This window comes from Passer domesticus, unplaced genomic scaffold (assembly GCF_036417665.1).
Source record: "Passer domesticus isolate bPasDom1 unplaced genomic scaffold, bPasDom1.hap1 HAP1_SCAFFOLD_58, whole genome shotgun sequence".
In the NCBI taxonomy this organism is placed as follows: domain Eukaryota; kingdom Metazoa; phylum Chordata; class Aves; order Passeriformes; family Passeridae; genus Passer; species Passer domesticus.
This window is the reverse complement of record NW_026990164.1, coordinates 313929-328472: the sequence shown is the minus strand read 5'-3', so window position 1 is coordinate 328472 and position 14544 is coordinate 313929.

Sequence of the window (14544 nt, the reverse complement as noted above, 5' to 3'; positions counted from 1 at the left end):
TTTATTTTTTTGTTTTTTACTTTTTTTTTTTTCTTTTTTTTTTTTTTCTCTACAGTGCTAAGGGTGGGGGAGTAGGTAAAAGGTTAGAGGCTTTTGGTAAGGGTTGATAAAAGGGATAATAGGGTTTTTTAGGGTAAAAAGGGTAATAACATCTTATTCAAAGAACAGTTTTGTTTTCAGGCTGTGCCTGGCCTAGGGCTTGATGCCTCAGAATGTTGTTCAGCTTTCTGTTTTGTCTGCTGCTGTGTGATGGGACTGTCGTCTCCTCCACTTGTGGACGCTTGGCGACGTCTTCGTCTCCAGGCCGAGCTGGTCTGGTTTTGAGGAGGTCTTGTGTTTGACTCAGGAGGATTCTTGTCACTGCTTGTGGAAGTGGTATTTGCAGTGCCTAGGTATGGTTTTATGTTTTTCCCTGGGTACCATCTTGGACCAGATGGTAGCAGAACACACGCATATCCTCTTCCCCAGGTGATGAGTTCGAAAGGTCCAGAGACTTTATGTGTTTCTGGGTCCTTCACCAGCACAGGTGGTTTCTCTGTGAGCTTTGCTTGGGTGGTATTTGCAAAGTGGCGAAGTATTGGTGGATCAGGCTCTGATGTTGTACAGTTCAGGAAGTTGATGACATAGAGAGCCTTGCAAAGTCTTTCAACTGGAGAAATGATTTTTGTTCCTCTCTGTTGCTGATTGAGGACTCTTTTGAGAGTTTGATGTGTCCTTTCCACGATGGATTGTCCTGTGGGGTTTGCAGGTATACCTGTCTTGTGTTGTATTCCCCACTCACTGAAGAACTCTTTCAACTTACGAGAGGTATAGGCAGGTCCATTGTCTGTTTTGATCTCCTTTGGTACTCCCAGGGTTGCAAATGCGAGGAGAAAATGTTTTATGGTGTGCTGCGCAGTTTCTCCTGTATGTGTTGATGCGAATACTGCTCCTGAGAATGTATCAACCGATACATGCACATACTTTGACTTTCCAAAAGGTGCAAAGTGGGTTACATCTGTCTGCCACAGCTGGCAGCTGTTTAAACCTCGGGGATTGACTCCCGTCCCCATAGATGGTATCTGGTAGTTTTGACAGTTTGGGCATGTAGCAACAATAGCTTTTGCCTGATCTTTTGAAAGCTTGAACATTCTGATAAGGGCAGGCACATTTTGATGAAAAAATGAGTGTGACAACTTTGCCTGGGCAAAGATGTCAGGGACATTAGCAGTCTCTATTGCCATGGCTAAGGTGTCTGCTTTCCTGTTCCCTTCTGCAATGAAACCTGGGAGGTCAGTGTGTGACCTCACATGCATTATATAGTAAGGTTGTTTTCTGTGGGAAATTAAGCGTGTTAATGTAGAAATCAATTGGTATAACTTTGGATTGGAAACCTCTTTGAGAAGAGCATGTTCTGCTCTCATAGCTATGCCAGCAACATAAGCTGAATCTGTGACCAGATTAAAAGGTTCGTCTTTGAATTTCTCAAAGGCTCTGACAACAGCTGCTAACTCCGCAATCTGTGGAGATCCCTCCACTATTTTTATGTCAGATTCCCAATTTTGGGTTTTAGGGTCCCTCCATGTCATTACCGACTTGTGGGATGACCCTGAGCCATCTGTAAAGACGGTTAGAGCTTTGAGAGGTGTCCTACTTTGGACTAATTTTGGAGTCAGTTGAAATGTCACATCACGATTAAAAAGCTTATGTATTGGGATATGCACTGAAATTTGGCCTGTATAGCTATCTAAGGCATACTGGAGACTCTCATTGGTCTGGAGCAAATGCTCCAGGTCCCCAGTGGTCATTGGCAAATATATGCATGTGAACTCACACCCTGCAAGGGAACGGAGGCGAGTTCTAGCCTTTTTTATTAAATGTGCCATAATTTCTTGGAAGGTGGTAATGGTTTTTGTGGGTTGGTTATTTGTAAAGATCCACTCCAGGATTAGTAGAGGGTCTCGAAGTTGAGTGTCCCATTGAAAAATCAGTCCATGGAACCTAGGTGCTTTTCCCAGAATGACGAACTGGAAAGGCAGGCTGGGCTTGAAGCGATGGGCTTTGCGTGAAGACAGGGCTTCCTGGACCTTGGTGATGGCATCTCGGGCCTCTGGTGTTAGAGTGCATGGAGAGTCCAGATTTTCCTTGCCCCGGAGAAGGCTGAACAGTGGAGCGAGGTCCTCTGTTGTAATTCCTAGCAGTGGACGTACCCAGTTGATGGATCCGCACAGACTGTGTAAGTCTCTCAGGGTTTTTGGGTCGTCTCGGATGGTGAGCTGCTGGGGTACGATGGTCCGTTCCCGGATCTGGAGTCCAAGGTAAGTCCATGGGTTGGTGTACTGTATTTTGTCCTCACGGATCTCAAATCCTGCCTTTTCTATGGTTTCAATAGTCCTTTTAACCGCTTTGTCCAAGTACGTTTTTTCTGGTGCACAGACCAGGATATCGTCCATATAGTGATGGATGATCGCACCTGGGAATAGGTTCCGAACAGGAGACAGGATGTGAGCAACATACCACTGGCATATACTGGGACTGCACTTTAGTCCTTGAGGAAGGAAACGCCAGTGATATCTCTTGAGTGGAGCCTCTCTGTTAAGAGAGGGAACGGAGAAGGCAAACCGTGGAGCGTCCTGGGGATGCAGCGGGATGCTGAAGAAACAGTCTTTAATATCAATGATAGCAAGTGTCCAGTCTCTAGGCAGCATCGATGGTGAGGGCAGGCCAGGCTGGAGGGGACCCATGTCCTCGATGACCTCGTTGATTTTGCGAAGATCGTGGAGGAGTCTCCACCTGTCCGTTCCAGGCTTTTGTAGTACGAAGACTGGAGAATTCCAAGGGCTGGTGGTCTCTACGATGTGGCCTTTGGCGAGCTGTTCATCCACAAGGGCATGTAGTGCGCGCAGTTTGACTTTAGAAAGGGGCCACTGCTCGATCCAGATCGGGTCATGGCATTTCCAGGTGAGACGAGGAGTGTCTGGCAGTGCGCGCTCCTCAGTGGCCCCAATTAGAAATCCGGACTGGGAATACGTAGGGAGGCTCCCCACTGACATAAAATGTCCCGTCCATACAAGGTGATGGGGGCCCTTACCACAAATGGGCGGATGGTTGCCAACTTGCCTTCAGGCCCTTCGATGAGGATGTTGTTCTTGCTCCGCATGGAAACTGTAGCTCCACCGATCCCTGTGATCATGCCTGCCACAGGTTGTAGTTCCCAGTGTGCTGGCCATTCAGAGCGGGCGATGATGGTCATGTCTGCACCGGTGTCCAGCATCCCTGGTAGGTGGAACTTCTCTCCTCTGCAGGTAAGACCACACTCGATGACAGGCTTACTCGGTCCCACAACTTGTATCCACATTGCTGTGGGGTTGAGAGGAAGCTGTTCCCTGTGATTCTTAGGGAGTAGAAAGGCTTGTGCAAATGGGGTACCCTTTGGAAGAAAATATGGTAAGTCTGTGCAGTACACCTGGACAAAGATTTCTTGTCCCGGGTGCACTGTTTGTACTTCTGGAACAACAAATATTTCCTTTGGGCTATGGAGAGAATCACCTATAATTAGGATGTTAGAAGGACCTCCTTTTGGCCCACGTTTGCCTGTGGGAACACGATAAACATTGTCATTTTTAAAGTCAATGGACAGTGCAGTTACCAGCTGACGGCGCGTTCCCTTTGGTATTGCTCCGTGTGTTGGATCCTCCTCATGTGGTCTGGAATCTCCTGGGATGGTGCGTGACTGGGTCTGGATGGCCTTTGATTTGGTGTCCTTGCGTGGGGCCCCACCACGCTCCGATGGAAGTTTCCCGGACGTGGCTGATAGTGCTGCTGATTCTGGGGCCTTTGGTAGAAATTGCGAGGGTACCTGGGAGGTGACCTCTCTGGACAGTCCTTTATAAAATGTCCAAAATCTCCGCAGTGGTAGCAGCGGACCTGGTCTTTAGAAGCTGTTATTGCATATGCACTAGAAACTCCTTCTGCAACACCCTTAGTAACTGCTTGTGCCACTGTATCTTCAGTGGACAAGTGGCGTGTGCAGCTTTCCAGCATTTGCTCTATGGTAGGTTCTGTGTCTAAGGGTAAGGCTCTCAGAATTGCTTTACATTTTTCATTCGCATTACTCATGGCAAGTTTACACAACAGTTCTTTTCTTGCCTCTGTGCTCTCTATCTGTTTTTCCAGAGCATCCTTAATTCTATCCACAAATTTGATAAAGCTTTCATCTATTCCTTGTTTGATAGTAGAAAAATATTGGGTGGGGGTAGAATCGTCTGGGGTGAGAAGTAAGGAGGTTTTTGCTGCTATAGCCACGTCTTGTAATGTTGCCTTAGGTAAAGTATCAGCTTGGTCAGAGGGTTTCTGCAAATCCCCTTCACCAGCCAGCTGTTCGAGTGTAAAATTTGACTTATCAGCATCTGCAGCATAGTTATCTGATAATGTTTTTAATTGCTTTTTCCAATGCCTTTCCCAAAGCATGTACTCGGCGGGAGAAAGGAGGCACTGGGCAATATTTTTAATATCGTGGGGTACCAGAACATGTGCTGAGAACGTAGCTTCTAGGAAATTTCTAAAAATATGTGAACTTCTACCATGTTCTGTGGCTGTATTTCTTAACTGCACAAGTTCTTTATTTGTAATAGGTTCCCATGTCTTTCTATTAGTGGCACCTCCTTTTTTTCCCTTCTTATAATCTACTGGAAAGGCAGTAATTCTCTGAGCTAACTGCCAGTCCCCTGCCTGTGTGGCTTCCATTTTTATTTTTGCCCATGGATCTACATATTCTATTTCCAAATCAGAATCGCTGTCACTGCTGTCATCAGATGACGGCAAGTGAGGGCTATCAGGCCTTGCCTTATGTTTCTTATAGGTAGCTGGAGCAACATTTGGCAGAGGTGCATGTGGCTGGACCGGGTATAGGGCAGCACATGGCAGGACGTGGCTACAGGGTGGCAGCTGTGCTAGAGTGGCTGTGTAATGCGTGATACAGCATGCACAGGACTGGGGGGGTTGGGGAGGGGGGGCAGAACTGAAGGAAGTCTGGGGGGTCCCGACCGGGGGCTGCGGAGCGTGGGTATGGGGTTGCACAGCGAGGGTATGGGGGCAGGGGAGGTGTGGGATGTAGGAGGCGGCGGGACTGGAAGAGGGTGCGGCGGATACAGGATGGCTTGGATCAGGGGCGGATACGTGAGCGGGCACGATTCCGGCGGCAGGCAAAGGCGCGGTGGTGGCGGGGGGGCGGGATACGCAGGCAGGCTGGTCCGGTGCCGCAGCAGGGATGATACCGGGGGCAGGGAAAGACGCGATGGTGGCGGGGGGGGGGAGGGGGGGCGGGCGCGGCAGGGACAGGAGGGACGGCGAAGGGGGTGGGGGGGGCCCCAGTAGGGTCGGGGGGAGCAGGGGGAGGGGTGGGGTTTGGGTCGGTCCTGGCGGGAACTGGCGCAGATGCTCTCGGAGATAACGCAGAGCAGGGAGGCGCGCAGGGTGTGGCTCCCGAGGGGGAGGCGGGGGGGGAGGAGGGGGTGGGCAGGGGCCGTGGGCGCCCTGGGGTCGGGGGGTTGCGGCGCAGACGGCAGGACACTAGGACCCAGCGGAGTGCTGGAATCCAGGGTGGAGGGGGTGTTATCTCCTCCATTAGCATTTGAAATAGGCGCTTCTGTTAAGTGAGATAAGAACTTTTCGTTTCGTTCGACAGAAGTTAGCCCTGAGGTTAAAATCTTTTTGTTAGTTTTTTCTACAGCTTTAGTGATAGCGTGAAACATAGGTAAAAACCGGGTTACAGAAAAGTCTTGGTTAGTTTGAAACTTATATATCGTGGTCCCAATTGTATCCCAAAAGGAGTCTAAGGTAATAGTCTGTGTATTAGTATCTGGGAAGTGGCAGAGAATCCACTTTATAAAATGTTTCAGGTTAGTTTTTGAAAGGTTACCTTTAGAAAAAGAAAAGTTGTTAGAAGATAGGATTTCTAGGATTAGGGAATATAAATCTCTCTCGTTCTGGGATCGCTTACTAAGCTTTGATCCCATTTTTCAGTTCCCGCCAGCAGAAAAAAGAGAAAAAAAAAGAAAAACCCCAAAAAAAAAAGGACCCAAGGAAAAATATTTTTGCGCGCAAGAGAGGCTGTGTTAAACTTACACTTTTCAGCCTGTTGTGGGTCAAAGTTCTGCTGGGGGTCGTCTGCTCGTCAGCCTCCGCGGACACTCGCGTGCTCAGGTATCGGGGTGCGGGTCGGCTGACCTCCTGTCCAGAAGAGTCCTTCTAAAACGAAGAGCTTCTCCGTCCAGGATCTCTGGCGAGCGGAGGCAGTGACAATTTCACGAAGAAATGCTGCTCCTCTGAAATGCCAGGTCCGGCATTCAGTTCCGCGGCCAGGCTATCACGGCGGTTCAGATGTTGGCCCAGGGGCCCCTCGCTGTTCGGGCGTCCGCTATGTTCGGTGCGCCAGCTATGGCCCCCAGGGGCAGAAGCCCAGCGGGGAGGCCGGTTGTCCAGGATAGCTCACGGAGGGTCCAGGATCGCCCAGCGGGGGGGCTCAGGCAGCCCAGGCAAGCTATAGTGATTTGCAGTCAGCTCTTTAGTGATTTCAGCTCTTTCAGCATGCCTGGGGCCGTCACCCTGGGTATCGCCGCAGCAGACGCAGAGAGAGGGAGCAGCGCTGTGTGGGTTCCGCAGGGTTCTTTTATTGGGGTCTCCGCGAAGGTTCCATTGACAGCTCTCCTCTGCCGAACCGGGCAGGGCTAGGGGTTTTTATACCTTACAGGGGGATTGAAAACTGTCCAATAGTAAGGGTCAGGGGAAAAGTGACCTATGGATATACAGAGAGATAACAGGGTCCCAAAGGCGGAAGAGAGGGGGCTTCTAAAAACCTTAGTCATGCTGACTTTGGTATTTCCTAGCTCAGGCTTCTGATCTCCAGGGCCTTGCAGGCCCTGTGCCTGCTACACACGTGTCTTGATGGAATTATGGTACACTGTGCACCAGTGTCGATCAAATCTTTATACTCTTGTGGTTCCGATGTGCCAGGCCAACGAATCCACACCGTCCAGAAAACACGATTTTCCCTAGCCTCTACCTGGCTAGAGGCAGGGCCCCTCTAAGCCTGGTTATCCTTCTTTCCTTGGGCATATGTCTTAGAGGTTCCTTCAAGGGGATTAGACATGTCATCATCATCATCATACCTGGCAGTTCGGCTATGGGCAACTGGAGCTGCTTTCCTTGTGGTGGAACTTCCTCTCTGAGCCCTGTCTTCCTTCAATTCACGCACCCTTCGGGCCAGAGCAGCGGTGGATTTTCCATCCCACAGCCTCATGTTTTCTCCACAATCACGCAGAAAGAACCACAGCTCAGCTCGTGGGGTGTACCTTCTCTCTCCATCTGGGGAACGTCTGCGTTGGGTACCAGAACCTCTGATCTGTACTGCCAAGATTTGGAGAAGGTCTTCTTTAATCTCCTCTCTGAGCTTCTTATGATTCTCCTCTATCTTATCCTCTAATCTCTGCAGACATGTTTCCACCGCTGCAATTCTGGCATGTGTTGGGCCACGTACAGCATCTGCATAAGCTCGGAGCTTCCTTGCCATGTCAAGCACGGTCTCATGCGTGTCATCCCGCTTCATGATAGCTAGAGCAGATGCATATTCATGTGGCCCAAGTCGTACCAGTTTTCGCCACATCACAGATGTGCATGGTACCAAGTCTGGATTCCTAGTTGTTATGTTATCTGAGAATATAATCTCCGCCACTGCCATTTCTCTCAGGCGTTGAATCCCTTGTTCTCTGGTCTTCCACTGTGTTTGCTGCATGTAGAGATCATCGGCACACAGGTATCTTTGTGCTACACTGTCCAAGACCCGTGCCCAGAGGCTGTGAGGGTTAGCCCCCCTCATCATGCCTTGGTCGATGACAGGATCATGTGACAGGGATCCCAAATGCCTCGCTTCTGTGCCGTCCAGAATTGTAGCCTCACCTGCAGCATCCCAAAGACGGACTAACCAGCTAATTATGGATTCATCAGATCGTCGGGTGTAATCCTTCCTTAGGCCACGCAGGTCCTTCAGGGAGAAGGACTCAATATTGGCTTCTGATCTTGTGCCAGTTGCTTTGACTCCTGATTTTATGTCAGGAAATGTTGAGGGTCCTTCTCCTGCATCATCATCATCATCATCCACTGGTCGATCAGTCTTGTCTGTGCACTTCCCACTTCTAGTGCTAGTAGCAACAGCCATTGGTTGAGGCTTATTGTCTGGTTTAACTGCTGGCTTAGGCTCACTATGTGGTTTAGCTGCTGGCTTTGAGCCTGGGGTGTTGGCTGCAACCTGAGCGACTGGGATAGCTGATGATGTATCTCCCTGCCCCCCTTCCTCTGTCTGCTGCCCTAGAGTATCTAGCAGTGTGCGATAAGCATATGCCAGGGCCCAGCTTACTGCAATGATTCTTTTCTCCTTAGGGTCATCATGATATTTCTCTTTCAGATATTTCCCCACCGTAGCTGGGTTCTGAATTTGTTCATGGGGAAAGTCCCAGACTATAGGGTCAGAGAATTCTTTCAGGATTTGGCCCATATTTTCCCATTTTCCACCCCACTCAGGATTCTCCACACGTGGGTCTACTTCTGGGTCAGGGGTCTCATCAGCTCTTCTAGACATCTCGGCCCTCATTCTAGAGAAGCTGCAGACCATATAGAGGAAGCTTACGAGATTAAATACCAGAAAGATGGTGTCTTTAACATTCAGGGGAAACTGAACATTCTCCAAAAGTGACATAACAGGTGGAAAGGAAAGGAAAGGAAAGGAAAGGAAAGGAAAGGAAAGGAAAGGAAAGGAAAGGAAAGGAAAGGAAAGGAAAGGAAAGGAAAGGAAAGGAAAGGAAAGGAAAGGAAAGGAAAGGAAAGGAAAGGAAAGGAAAGGAAAGGAAAGGAAAGGAAAGGAAAGGAAAGGAAAGGAAAGGAAAGGAAAGGAAAGGAAAGGAAAGGAAAGGAAAGGAAAGGAAAGGAAAGGAAAGGAAAGGAAAGGAAAGGAAAGGAAAGGAAAGGAAAGGAAAGGCTCATTCCCTGCTCCTCCTCTAACCAGCTGGGTGCAATTACTAATAAATTCCCAAAACATACTGCTAGAACTGGGATGCAGGGTAGGACGAAGAAACCATAAACCATACATATCGTAAACAGACGCCAGTATCTTTGTAAACGCCCTGTAAATCATTATCACCAAGGCCAGCACAATAGCTAATCCAATCCGTGCCCCTTTACCGCAAAAACTACGTGATAGGGACAATAATCCTAGTGACCAGAAAGGTATTGAAACCTCAAAAAGGTCTAGAGACCAGAGCCACATAAAAGCCTCCCCAAGAGACATTACAAATTCAAATAACATGGCTACTGGGTACTTTAACCTACTGCACAGCAAGCACAACCAATCTGCAATCAATAAAGGGTTTTTTTCCACTTTCTCAAGCCTCGCGTTGGGCGCCACTAACTATATTTGTCCTGGTTTAGGGCAAGTTTGGGAGATAAACCCCAAAGGGGCTTCTCTACAAAAGCAGATTCAATTGCCCCTCCCCCCTCCAACCGGTTCGGGAGAAAATATCTCCTTGGAGAAAAGTGGAAAGAAACCTGTTTATTAAACAATAGAAACCAAACAATATTAAACAATAAAACTTCTCACTGCTCCAAAGAAAAAGCAAACTCAGAACAGTCCCCTCCCCAGGTTGCAGCTCGGCTCACTCAGTCTCTGATCAGTCTCTCTGGTGCTGGAAACACCGCGGCCCAGGCCCAGCCAGGGGGGCCACAGGTGGAGCTGCCGGTGCTCTTCTGGGTGTTCAGTCCAGAGCAGGCTTGAACAGGTCCAAGAAAAAAGGAAAAAAAATCACAATGCAGAGAACTTCTTTGCCTCAGCTAGCTAAAACTAACTAAAAGCAAGAAAAAGGGAAAAAAGGAGCTCTGTCCGGCTGTCTGTCCATCCGCAGACAACACAGTCCAGGAGCAGGAATGTGGAGGAGTGAGAGCAGTCTGAAAACAAACTGCGCGCTTCTTCCCTCCCCTCCTCACTGTCTGGAAGAGAGTCTTAAAGGTGTAAAAATTATTATTCAGTATAAACAGAACAAGACGATTGGGGATAAAAGCATCATATAGTCAACCCAGTACACCGGGCCGGAGGAAATATGTGGCCAGTATGATCCAGTGAGTTGTGTTTTGGTTTTCCCTGTAAATAGTTTTTCTTTTCCCTTCTGTTACCAGTATTGTTTCTGTTCTTGTTTGTTCTTTATCTTGTTGCTGTTCCCAGTAAATTGTTCTTATCCCTGCCTAGGATCCTCTATTTTTGTGCTTTCCATGGGAGGTGGGAGGGCAGCGAGCGGCAGCGCGGTTTTAGCGAGAACAGGAAATTGGGGAATCCCATTTCTGAACCCCGGCCCATGGAAACCGAGCATCCCAGCTGGTCCCAGCCTGGTGGCCATGGCAACAGCCTTGGGAGCGGGTCCCTGGCTGGGGCTGTGGGAACCTCTTCCCTCTGGTGCCCAGGGATAGGACTGGAGGGAACGGCTGCAGCTGAGTCGGGGCAGGCTCAGGCTGGATCTCAGGAAAAGGTTTTTGCCCCGAGGCTGCTGGGGCCGTGCCCAGGCTCCCCAGGGAAGGCTCCCAGCTCCAGGGCTCTCTGAGCTCCAGCAGCGTTTGGCCAGCGCTGCCAGGCCCAGGCTGGCATTGTTGGGGTGTCCTGTGCAGGGCCAGCAGTTGGACTCCAGGATCCTGATGGGTCCCTCCCAGCCCAGCCAATTCTGTGGATCTGGGATCCCATGACCCTGGGGATGGGGCTGCCAATGGTTGCCATGGCAACGGGCTCTGGCTGCAGGCCTGAGCTGGTGTCCATGGCACCCACCCCTGGCATGGGGTGTGCATGGAGCTGCCAAGGGACTGAGCATGGCAACAGGGGGCTGGGGATGGTTGCCATGGAAACTGACCATAGCAACAGGGGGCTGGGGATGGTTGCCATGGAAACTGACCATAGCAGCAGGGGGCTGGTGATGGTTGCCTGCTAAGGATCAGATTTGTCACAGGCCCTCAGAGGGGTTCCATGGGAACATTCCAGGAGACTCCAGGCTGTTCAAGAGCTGGAATGTCACAGGCAGAGACAGGGGCTCCATGGACACCTCCCAGGGGTTTCTGGGGATGGTAAAGAGCTATGTGGTCAGAGGCAGTCACAGCCATTCCATGGTGACATCCCAGGGCACCTTGGGCTGCAAAGGCACCCATCTGTCACAGGCACTCACAGGGGCTCCATGGTAACACCCCAGAAGTCCCCAGGCTGCCAAAGAGCCGGGATGTCCCGGACACTCACAGGGGGTCCTGTCATGGGCACAGTGGCAGCTTCAGGCAAAGTTTATTAGAGAAGCTTCTGTTGGGTCACAAGGCGAAGAATAGCCCACATAAATCCCCAAATGTCACTGTTGAGTCAGAGATGACACAGACTCAGATGAGAAGGCTAAGGGCCAAAAGCCACCCATTTGTTCAAGCCTATTCTTTTATACCTTGGCTTGCTACAGGTGGACTTCATTGGTCATTTAATCAACACATTTCACATGACTGGCTAATTAAGATAACACCCTTCAGTAAACCACTTGTTTACAATTGTTTCTGTCCAGCTCCCTAACAGTTCCCAGACCAATGCATGGGAAAGCTTATTTAGCTTTCTCTGTCTTGACCAGACTGTCATACCCACACCCAAACACCCCCAAGGACCTCCAGGCTTTCTAAACTCCTTCTGAGAGAGGAGCCTTGGAGCATCTGTCCAGTCCCATCCCCAGACTTTTCAAGCATTCATGTGGAAAGAATTTTCAAGCTGGAATTAAACCTTTATAGAATTTGTCCCACAGGATTAAGGATAGCAAACCAGAGATATTTATACAAATATCTCTTATGGTAATGATGAGACAAAATTATCTTAATCAGAAATATTTACTCCAAGATATAAGAGCTGTAACATATTATAACATATTATCTTATATAGAGCACTCAGAAGTGATTACAAAGCAACTGTATTAAAACAAAACCAGTAATTAAGCAGAGATTGATGTCACTCCCCCAGACCAATGACCAGGGGCAAATCCCTTTGGCTCAGTCTGCAGCAATGACCTTGAGTGGTGTCCCCACTGCAGGGAGGAATCTCCACACCCCCAAGAAGGGAAATGTCAGGAGATGCTGCCACTAAAATTTGGGACGGGGTTTTTCTCATCTCAAGTGCTGCCCTGTCAGTCAGATGTGCCCAGGCTGGGCCAGCTCAGCAGCTCTGCAGAAGCTCTCAGTGGTGTTGCTTGGTTGTTCCTTTCTTTGGGGATTTTTTCAGTTCTGCCACAGCTTCAGCTCCCTCTGAGGATGTGGAACTTTGGAATGGAGCAGTCAGGCTGGTTTCAGCATTATTCACTCCAAAAGCAGCATGACCCCCCCTCCTTCATTTCCCACTGGGGGCTTTGCAAACAGGGCCTTGCTGGAGCCCACTGCAGGCAGAGCCTCCTGCTCCAGCAGGAACTGCCTTTCCTGTGCCAGGAGCAGGGCAGGTCCCGCTGCAGGAAAAGCCCCAGGCCAGCCCCAGCACAGGGAAGGGCTCGGGCACAAGGGCAGAGTGCCGTGCTGGGAGCTGTGCCAGGCAGAGCCTGAGGCACCAAAGGCACCTTGGCAGCAGCAGCTGCTTGCAGGGCATGGCCAGAAGCCTCCCTTGGCAGCCCGGCCTGGTAGCCAGCACTGCAGAGCTGCTGCCTCAGGGCTCCTTTCTGCCTGGGCTCTGAAAAGCCACTTCTGCTCCAGGAGCCTGCCTGGGAAGCCATTGGCCCCAGCACCCTGGGGACAAGATATGAATGACAAAACTCTTCATGCCAGCAGAGACAAGGCAGGGGCAGAAGAAAGGGCAGAGCCAGGCCCAGGGGACAGGGCTGCCATGGTGATGGCTGTGAGGTCACTGCCCCTGCAGCAGCCTGGCTGCCCTCAGCAGACATTCTGGCCAGAAGCTTTGTGAGGGCACCCAGCACATCAGAGAACCCACACAACAGGAATTCTGTGCTTGGGGAGGGGAAAGGGTTTCACTATGTCAGGCTGCACAAAGCTCCTGCTCTTGGACAATTCTCTGGAAAAACAGTTGCAGTTTTGGGCCACTCTCATAATTGTAAAATATTTTCTTCTTTTAACAAATGTAAATCTACCCTCATTCAGTTGAAAGATGTTGGCCCTTGTCCTGTCACTGCAAGATTTGGGAGAAAATAACTTTGACTACTATTTTTCCATTTTCACAGACCTTGGAGCAGACTGAAAAATCTCCCAAGATGGGGTTTGGAGGCCTCTTCACATAACCAGCAGGGAGAGGCTGATGGCTCTGGGCTCAGTGGTGTGGAGACTGAGGACAGAACAGGAATAGCCTGGGAGGGAGTGAAGGGTGGTTTCAGAGAGGCTGGAGCTTTTCTTCATAGAGAATATAAGCATGAGAAGGCAATAATGGCACCAAGGGCAGCTGGGGAGGCCCAGACTGAATGCCATGAGAAAGGAATTTCCCTGCCAGGGCAGGGCTGTGGTGCAACACATCCCCCAGAAGGAGCCTGGAGCAGCCCAAGGCTTTGTGTGGCAGGCAGAGGCAGGCAGGAGGCAGAGCTGTCAGCAAAGGAAGGGGCCAGCCAGGTGGGGCAGCGGGGGATGAAAACAGCCTGCAGGGACAGAGGCCAGGGCAGGGACACCGTAGGACAGCCTGGGCTGCACAGGGCACAGGGCTGGGCAGCAGCTGCAAGGCCCTGACAGAGCCACCTTGGGCAGCACTTTGGCCATGGCTGCTGGCCCTGGGCCTGAGCCAGGAGGGGACAAGTGACCCTGGCAGGCCTGGGGCCTCCTTGCCTCCTTGTCCCTGCTCAGCAGCCTGGCAGGGGCCGCCCCATGGTCCTGCCCCTGGCATTGCACATCCCCACATCCCAGAGCCCATCCCGGGAAGAGCCCTGAGCGAGGAGGGAGGGATAGGATCTGCCTGGCCAGGGGCTGGGGCTCAGGCCTTGGCCCTTTGCATTCCTGAAACACATCCAGGTTTGCTCAGCACCAGAGACACCTTTCCCTTGCTTGTCTCCAGCTGTCATCACTGCCTCCAGTGTTCTGCTCTACCTGGAACCTGGGGACACTTTCACATGAGTTTTATCCCTCAGTGGACCCCATTTAAACTACAAGAAATGTCTATGTTTCAGCTTAACTTGGAGTTCTTGAGAAGCTTTTTGAGCACACTCCAAGGGACGGAGTCTGATGCAAAGAGCAGCAAAGCCCCAGAGGGTGATTAAAGTCCTGGTGCTGTGTCTGTGCTGCTGAGCTGGGCTGGGCTCCTGGCCCAGAGGCAGCTCCTGGCCCAGAGGCAGCGCTGCAGAGAGACAGCTCTGGGCAGGAGCAGCTCCTGTGTACAGCGCAGCAGGGCTGGGGCACTGCCAGGGCAGCTCAGGGACACCAGCAGGGCACAGCCAGAGCTGACAGGGCTCAGCACTGGCAGGGGCTGGGGGATGTCCCAGAGGGGGCTGTGTCACAGCAGCACCTCTGTGGCTGTGTCATGGAGGCACAGAGCAGCTGTGATGT